Genomic DNA, 9,823 nt, shown 5'->3' on the forward strand with positions numbered 1-9,823 from the left:
ATCAAGACCCGAGCAGTTCTATTAGATATAGGATAAGAAACAGAGATAGGGAGCACAACAACCTATCTCTTCGTCAGATGCACTCCCCCGCTCCAGAAAAATACATATTCTCTTAATAGTTTGATATTTTAATGTCACATCTGAAAGTAAACATGTTTAATATCTTAAAATTAAACTCGTAAAATCCTCTGGGATATTCTCAGAGATTAAACTGGAAGAAAGAAAACATTGTTTCCCTGTGGTATGATGAGGTTCCTTGATATTAAACATGTTTACTTTCAGATGTGACATTAAAATATCAGAAACTATTAAAAAAATGTATTTTTCTGATTAAAATAGAGTATAAATATGTTTTGGGGGGAATGACGTCATACGTTATGGCAACAGACATTTAAAGCTTTATTCAAAAACCTCATTAGAAGCTTTGAAAAAATAAATACATGCGGAAAAACCGCAGTTATCATTCATAAGAAAATAAAGAGCCATTCTTGATTTTAAATTTGTGGACATAATTTATTTACATCAGAATTCTTTATTATTGGAAGATTACGCACACTGCAGTATATAAATAAAGATGTTTGTACAAACTTGCATAACTAAAGGATAAAAAAAAACTGAAAACACACGGATTAAGCAGCCGGACCAAAAAACTGAAAATGATTAATAACCTAATGTCGACAGGTCTAAGTAACCTCACACACCAGCCGTCCAACATATTCTCCCACACACACGTTCAACACACAGTATGCGGCAATCCAACACTCCCAATGTCATGAATTGGTCTGCTCACATTAAAAATAAAAAGGAAAACATTCAATGGCGAATAAAAGGTGAAAATATTAGTGGAGCTAAACCCTTCTGAAACATCACCAATACAAGTTTAGGATACTTGTCATACAACACACAGCTTACTCACACCTTTTTTTGAAAAATAAAATAAAACATTTCATGTGACTTCAGAGGGTTTTTTCGGGGGCGCAGAGCGAGTCACAGCATTCAGCCCGAGATCAACAGAAGGGGAAATAATGATTGAATTATTTCTGTGAAACGAGGGCCACACACGGCAGTGAGGGAAGGAATAAGAGCCAGCGAGAAAAAGCTGGCGATAACGTTTTTCTTTTCAAAGTCTCTTTTGCGATATTCCGGGTGCACAGAGAAGCGTTACAGGTGGATAAAAACGTACCAAAGTCTGACAAGTAAGGAGGGGTTAAACTCCGACCCCACAGAGTTACGTAGTGGCCAGAAACGGGGGGAAAAAGGACGATATCCATTTTGCTACTCAAGCCAGCAGAGAGCAAGCGTGGCTGAGATTTCGCCAACAGCGGTAAAAGTCTCGAGAGTCCAAACAGGCCCAAAGCTCCTTCAAGGCAGAGTTTTTAGGGACAGCAATCTCCATGATCTCACATTTCCAAGTGTTAAACTCACACAAAAACAAAGCTGAAAATAGACGTGAAATTTCATGCACGGGAGACAGTTTGGAAAACAATTGAGGGGGGAAAACAGGTCCTTCAGGAAGAAGGGTGGGCTTGAGTTTTTTTTATTTCTTAAAGCCGGATGTCCCAGTGTTCAAAGTGAAAACCCTCTTCATATTCTCTGGATCTTGTCAGCTACGACCACAGGGTTCTCTTTTCGGATCTTGTTGGCGGCTTCGGCTCTGTAGTCGTACGGACAGTTGTGCTTATCGGAGTAACGGTGGATTCCACAGAACAAGGTTCCCACAGCGGCAGTCGAAACCTGAAACAGCACAGCAGAGGACAACTGAGTCAGATCAATAACTCATAAAAAAGGTGCTTATGGTGGGAAAACATCCACGCAGAAGTCAGAGGGTGTTTACATTAGAAACTCAACAGGAGTCGCATATATCAGTATTTTTGGAGAAACAACACTTCGAATTTGACATTTTTGCCGGTTGTTTCATTCAGTTACGTTTTGTAAAAATTAGGGCTGTCAAACGATTACAATTGTTAATCAGATTAATCACAGCTTAAAAATAGGGGGGGGGGGGGGGGGGTGAACGTTGTGACCAGGGGCCTCATTTATAACGCTGTGCGTAGGATTCACGAGGGAAGGTTGCTTACGTAGTCGAAATCCAAAAAATAGGTACAGATATTTTCCGACATTTTCCGATTCACCAAACATTGCGTACCGGCGAGGAAAGTGAGTACGGCACTTCCTACGCCGGTTTCCCTTTATAAATCACAATCGACTCGAAATGCGGTGCAGCTTTTGCGGGCTTCACGTAACGCCCATATTTGCCTATAAATAGTCAAAGAAACGCCCATTCATTCATTCTGACTGACTGCATGAAGAAGATCGCAGGAAATGACGACAGAACAGCTAAAAAAAGACATCTCACACCGTGTCAGATTTTGGTTATTTTGGGGAGGTCGAGATAAATGATATTGTTTGGTGGATGCCGTTTGAACCAGAGTAGCAGCATGGAGGTCGGATCGTCACCAAAATAAATAAATAAGTGGTCCGAAAAAGGTTCATGACAAAATAAATACACATAGCCTTCGTCAGGCAGTGTGTTTGTACCGGGGACAGGAGACCCCCCCTTGATGAGAGACTGTAAGAAATGATCGGGGAATCCCTCCGGTGTGGAGTCATGACGACTGGATCTGAATTATGTTTTTGTATTTGGTGGTTTGTGTTCACAGCTGTCGATCAGCTGTGCGCAGCTTCTGTGCAGCAGCCTGTGCATCTCAACCCCCCCCCCCCCCCAGTTAAAGGAAATGTGTTGCGTTATATTAGCTGTACAATTTACCACATATGGTGTTCTTAGTTTCCATACCTCCTGTGTTTTACGAGCGACTTATCAAGTCTTGGCAAGCGGCATAAGGATTAAACGTGTTAGTAGCCTATATAAAACCATGCTCGTATCTACAACCTATAGAAATGCAAAACGGCGTCAGTTTAGACGTAATTCTGTCCTCCTGCTTACCGCGTCATTTATGAGAAAACATTTCATAACATTAACACAACATATTCGAGGTGGTTTTAAATAACATATTCCTATTTATTGATTTCTCCAAGTTATTTTTTGTGTGCACTGAGGAGTCTCAAACAGGCGTTTGTTAAATCATTTTAAGATTGGCTTTAATCAATTTGTGAAAAATGAATTCATATATGATAAATGAGAGGTAAAATTTTATTTATGGTATTATTTCTTTCCATTCTTCCTTCTGCCAACGGTGTCGCAGTTTCTCGTCTCTCCCGTGTTTGTGCTTAGTGCGTATGCATGGGTTAGAGTTTGCGTGGAGGACCGCACATTTTCCCGTCAAGTTAGTATTTTATAAATCGCAAACATTGCGTAGAAACTGGCGTACGCCATTTTTTGAGCGTATATCCCTTTATAAATGAGGCCCCTGCTGTTTTAGCGCAGTTCTCCAGTGAAGGGGGGAGTCTCCCTCTGCAGCCGGTTGACGTAGTTTTGGCACAATTCCGTTGTACAGACCGACGTTAACAGCAGCCCTGTCTGTGCACACGGAGACCGACTCTGTCGTCCGGTGATCTAACCGCCTTCTGGTAAACCTTCACAAGTATGTCGGTACGCAAATGCGCTTTGTGACACAGGTGACGGTACGCATTTCAGATTGTTGCCGCGCATGCGTACCAGTTGTATGCACCCCTGTACTACAGCAAAAGTATTCTCCGTCGGGACTTCCTGCAACAACACCACACCGTTATCTTCTGATTGGCCAGAAGACATTATCAAAGATGTTCTATTGAGAAGACGATCACTACTTGACAAAAGTTTTCAAAACCGTTTCTGGTCTTCGGTATTTCCAGTGGCTACTGAAATCAATCTTACTAACTGCTGTCTGTGCACTTCTCGGCGCGAGTTGGCGGACTTTATTTTGCTTACTTTAACATCATTTGTCATGGTGGGGCTAAGCCATTTATTGGTATGGGTGTAGCCTACCCCAGCCATACCCTGGCGCTGCCACTAGTGGGATGTATGGGGCGGGCCATTCTGCACATGAGTTAAATATTTTTAACGCTATTAATTCAAAAAATGAATTACCGCCGTTAACGCGATAATTTTTACAGCATTAGTAAAAATGTCTTAAAAGGCTCCAACAGAACATTTGAAATGTGAAGCTTTCCATTATTTAAGTAACCCAGTATTCTAGCGATTATCCCATCTTTTTTTGGGATCACCAGCTTAGAAATGATCCCTTAAAAAATAGTTTATAGTTAATCCTAAAATGAAGGCATCAGTAAAATATTATTAACTCAGGAAAAACGTAAGCCTTAACTTTCTTCTTTGAATTGTACACTTACTTGGGGACATCATAATTTATAATATTGATTTACCTTCATAACTAGACATTATAAATACCGTAGCGGTAATACTGTAAAAAGTACGACCAATCATTTTATCCGACCCGGCTAAAGTAACTGGATGGCCTACCTGCCTGTCAGCCTTCCATCTGTGCACAAACTTATCTCGTGCCCTCATTGGTCATGTGCGTGTTTGTGTGTGTTGGAGGAGGGGCTCTGTAAGGAAGTGGCAGATTTTCTCCGGTCGTGTATTTTCAAATTCTAGCGATCTCGAGCTGGTTTCTCAAACTTACCTACCCTACCTTGAAATGCTATTATAATGTTGAATATTTTAACACCCATAATACACAGAAAAAACATCTGAGAACAACACAATCTGAGAAGGCTGGTGTTGTGTAGCAAATCTGTAAGGGCGCTGTGCGTCTGTAGTAATTATCTTTTAAAACATGCCGTACAGTAACAGTTTAAAAAGAAACAGCCCAGACAATAAGTCGGTGATCAGTGTTATCTCTTACCGATCAGGCCAAGCTTTTTGCGGCACAGAAAGCAGCGGCTCTTCTTGGGCTTTGTGGGCTCTGGAGTTTTGGACTCCTCGCTGCCAGAAGTGGAGGGATGAGAGGCCGAGGAGGTGGGCTGAGTCAACACTGCAGATGAACAAAATATATAAAAACATAATAAATTCAGTAAAGTATATCTTACTAACATACACTGAGCTGCTGTACACCATTGTAAAAAGGAAAACATTACTCCGACTTAAACCCCCTTTTAATGTAAATAGAAAAGCAGAAAATATTCAGGTATCAAATAAATAAAAATAAACCCACCTGGATCTGTTATCTCTACTTTGCTCCCTGATGCTCCTTTCTCCTCACAGGAGAGACTCATCTCCGTCAGGGAACTTGAAACCCCACTGCGAAGGATAAACAACATTTTTTTTTTAACATCAGGAAACTAAACAGACAGAATCATCCATAAGTCAAACCATATTTAACTGCTGAAGAGTAGGGGTGGGCGGGTTACAGGAAAACGCCGATTATACCTACTTCTGCTTTTTGCGGGCAGTACAATATACCGTGGTGCATCCCCTCACCTGAGAGCCTCGGCTGAAGCGGCGGCCTCTGCTGCCGACTCAGCAGCAGCGACTGCGGCGGCGGCAGCATTGTTCAGCGTGGCCTCTAACCTCTGGATGGCCGACGCCTCCGCTGCGTGGCCACTGCTGCTGCCTGGGGGGGGGGAAACGTCAACGATGGTTACAGTTGGATAAAAGGGTAAGGAGTGAAGTCCTTGTGTGCGTCTGAACACAGCAGGTCTTACCCACGGCGCTCAGAGAACCGACTCCTCCATTGTTCTGTCTGGACAGTGTCTCCTTGTGACACACAGAGCACATGCCATTAGTCCTAGGGTTGCCATAGAAACCACAGCCATTAGCACAGAGCGTAGGCATCGGGGTCTGATTGGTCTCCTGGGCCATGGTGAAGTCTGCCGTCGGGTGAGCTGACCTGGAAACCAAAACAGAGGTTTTGTTAATTTAACACAACATACACTCTTATTTTTTCATCAATCAATATTGAACAAAAGGATTGTAAACCAGTGACAGAACAAAAAGTTAATTATTCCCTTGTCAAAGCAAAAAAGACAATGGTCATGTGACTCAAGCAATAACATGTAGGGCTTGGTTTCCTGCCTGAATATCTGGTATGGTACATAAAATGATTGGTACTTTCGCAAAACAGGACAGAAAGTAAACATTGAGTGTCTGGAATAAGATTGTGTAACAAAAAAAATCCCATTAAAAACTTTACTGGCAGTTTAACCTCTTCATCAGCAACAATGACACTGTTCTGGTATCATCACATGACCCAAGTGTAGACAACGATTACAAGATGGGATCACAATCCATCCTGTTTTAAAGATAGTCTTCTGCACTATATGCAAACACTTTTTTAATCTCCACTAATGAAGACCGTGAACTGTGGTCCAAAGCTCTGATTTTAACCATTTTTTCAAACAGCTTTTGAGAAGTTTGGCTAATTTTGTATAAGAAGAATTTGTAAAATGACCAAAACATTTATATATTTTTAAGTATTAAATATCGTAATGTAACTATAATGATAGCTTTAAATATTTGTTATAAAAACTCTTGCATATCTCAATTTCTCACAAATGGGCTGATTACAAAGGAAAGTGGTTGGAAAATCTAAATGTATTTAAAGTGTGACTCAATATGAACTTGCATCAGCCCTTACAGTTACAATAAAGGAAGTTGTGAGGATATCCCTTTAGGGGAGGGTTATTTTAAACGAGTGACAGAATCAAAAAAGGAAGTGTTCAAGGCACAATTCTGGTAAATTGGATCTGATGTCGTCTTTCCTCCTCAAAACTGTCATCACAGCAGTGATACATGCAGTTTCAGTCCAACAAGACCCTGTGTAGATGGCATTCGTCTGTCACGGGAGTGCAATGTGACACTGTGATCTAAGAGGTGCTACTTCAATACAGTAAGGCGGTGAACACATCTATTTAGAGACCACCTCGAGAACCTGGTATCGTGCAAAACATGTGTATCTTGGTCAGAGTAAGTTTCCCCATTAAATATACCATCAACTTTCTAACCCAAGGTTGTAAACACATTGTGAAGACAGAGACTGCCAAACTGTTAAGCTATACATGTCAGATGTCGTTTGGCAGGGGACAAATGGGCACAGATTCTGACCTGGGTCCAACATTTACAACACCTGTAGCTCGCATAAAGAGTGGACCTTGGAAACAAAAGCCCAACTCACTCACTGACCTTTATATGTGGTCGTACTGGCAGTATGTTAACTTAAAACTCTCCTGCGCCTCAATAAACCCTTATATACGCTTACAAGTGCTTAATGGGGGTGCTTTTAGCCAGTTATATTATTTTTAAAGGCTGTTTTATTCGATGCTAATGACAAACACCGGGCCACAGCCGTGTCACTTCCACAAATCCACTGAGTCATGCTAGCAAGCTAATGGCTGCTGCTAACGTCTTTCTTTCACATAACTATGCTACATGACACCTGGCAGGTTGGATGATATCACCTATGAGTCAAGTTATAAACGTTTGAGGTCAAAAGATGGACACCCAGAGGGACATTTAGGTATTTAACAGTATCGTTTGGCCCGTATGCTAACGATAGCTAGCCACAACAACCGTGTGAGCATATTCTCGTGATCTCGCTAATGTTAGCATGCTAGAGGTTAGCATACTAGAGATAAGCTAAATCCGAAAAATAACTATTAGCACTGCTATTGCCTTTGTTGAGTCTGTGCTTTCTTTTGGTGTAAACCAAAGACGAACTTAAGTATCTTGACATGTATTTATTTAATTAGAGCCATAACGAGGTTTGGTAAGTGCGTGAATCAAAGCAGGCATATCACATAATCGTAAAACCTTGATGAAGTTAGCCAACAAGATTATGTTACACTTAACTAAAAAACAACTATGATAGTGCTGTTAACAGATTAACGCTAGACAGGTCAATGTTCATTACAGATCGCCTTTATTTTAGTTAGTGGACAGGTCGGTGTTGAGAAAACAATAATGTTGTTATGTTAATAGCAAAAAGTTAGCGGCTAGCTGTTAAAGCGCTTGAGTTGTATTTCATTTACAAACAGGAAAAGTCAAGCTACACGTGTTATCCAACCGTAACATTGCTTTAATCCTCGTTATTCAACAAACCTACATTTAAATCAACATAAATGAGAATCACTGTGAGCTAATAATGTACATTTAAGCTGTTTATCTTGGAGTTTCACTCTGGAAACTTCACAAACAACCACGTATGCTAATGTTAGCTAGCCACAGTTGAATGTACCTTACCTGAGAAACGTTGTTCTTTTCCCTTGAAACTTCTTTAAGACGATTTACGGTATAACTAAGTTAACCTCGATGTTTGCTATCTAGGGCCGTCTAGGTACGTTGTTGTTTGTCTCTCTTCTCACAAAAACAGACTCTCCTCCGCCTGGGAGCAGTGGTGTTTTCTATCGTCCTCTGTCGGTGATTTGTGGACGCATCTGTTTTGTTTTACGTGTTGCCTTCGTGTCCTCTCCTTTTCCGGCGGACGTCACGGAAATTGTGACCCTCTGATTGGAAGGCTGTGGTGTTAGAAGTTACCACATACGATTTCAGGCTATTATTACCAGTCTATGATTATGACTGAACTGTTAAATCTGCTTCTTCCAGCAAGTAAACATACTACTATAGCTTCGTGTAAGCAGGAATGGTCAACGCAGGCTGGCTGTTTTTGGATCCAAGTAAACAAGTCTGTGGTGCTGCCTTCAAATGCTCATCACATCCTCCAAATTCCACCTAGAGATCAGAGTCAACTTTATTGTCAATCTTCCAGTTTGTGTGTACAGACCAGTCTATGGTACAGACCAGAGAATACCGTTTCCCACAATCCCGAATATAAAAACAAATGTATATACAAATATGTGTGCAAATATATATACACACAAAATCAAAGACACGTGACATGTGCACACATTAAGACCTAAATAAAAACACAACAATCAACAAAATAACAGTCACTTCAATATTTGAGAATGTACATTAGTGCAAAAGTCCACAGAATGTGCAAAATAAGAGTTCAAAATTGTCCAGAGATTTCTGTACGTTCACGGGTCAGCTTTGATTGCTATAGTATGTATGTTTAATGTTGTTCTATGTTGTTCTATGTCCCAAAGACATATAAGTAAACAGTATTCACAGTAATGGACAATCATACATGGATTAAAAACTAAACAGACCAGAAAAACAGCACAAAACACAAGCAAATATATATATACAATTACCACAAAACAAGCATCAGACTATTCATGACTACATGGCCCTACATGATCATCTAATTTTTCACATATTGACCCCAATCAACACAAAACAAAGCTGTTAAGTCTGTGACAATTACACCTATATTAAAATAGGGGGTCAGAAACACAATTAAATAAAAAACAAAACAAATAAGAAAGCACTGGTCATTAAGCTGTATGTGCCTGTGTAATGGGTGGGGGAGGAATAAGTAGTGGGGGAAAAAACCCTGATATTTTATCAATGCAAAATGTGTGTATTCTGGGGGATTATAAGAATCAGAATCAATTTATTGCAAGTACTTTTTTAAATACAAGGAATTTGCTTTAGTACAATGGTTCATACTAAAACACGATTAAATACATACTAATGAAAAACTGTGTACAACAAACACACAAAAACACAATATAATATGACAACAATGAAAACTTGTGTACAGTCTATCTGCATTAAAAGTAGAAGAGATGTGCACAAATGTCAGACGACTGTGCACACGTTTAAAGTAAGGACTATGAGAAAGAGTTTGTAGTAGTGTATATATTTAATATGTTCGTTTATGGGAAGAACACAATCAACAGTACTTAAAATGAGAAAGTGTGAAAGATAACAAGCAAGACGTCACAGGAAAAGGAAGAGCGGAAATGTAAGTCACGTGACCACTGGTTGGCCGGGGAACGCATTCGAAACTGCTGCGCTCGACCA

General features: G+C 40.3%; 1 pseudogene; it reads right to left on the minus strand.

The window, feature by feature from the left end:
* Nucleotides 1-488: 488 nt before the first annotated feature.
* On the minus strand, nt 489-8,373 carry LOC117558808 (annotated as a pseudogene).
* Nucleotides 8,374-9,823: the final 1,450 nt, after the last annotated feature.

This window comes from Gymnodraco acuticeps, unplaced genomic scaffold (genome assembly GCF_902827175.1).
Source record: "Gymnodraco acuticeps unplaced genomic scaffold, fGymAcu1.1, whole genome shotgun sequence".
In the NCBI taxonomy this organism is placed as follows: Eukaryota; Metazoa; Chordata; class Actinopteri; order Perciformes; family Bathydraconidae; genus Gymnodraco; species Gymnodraco acuticeps.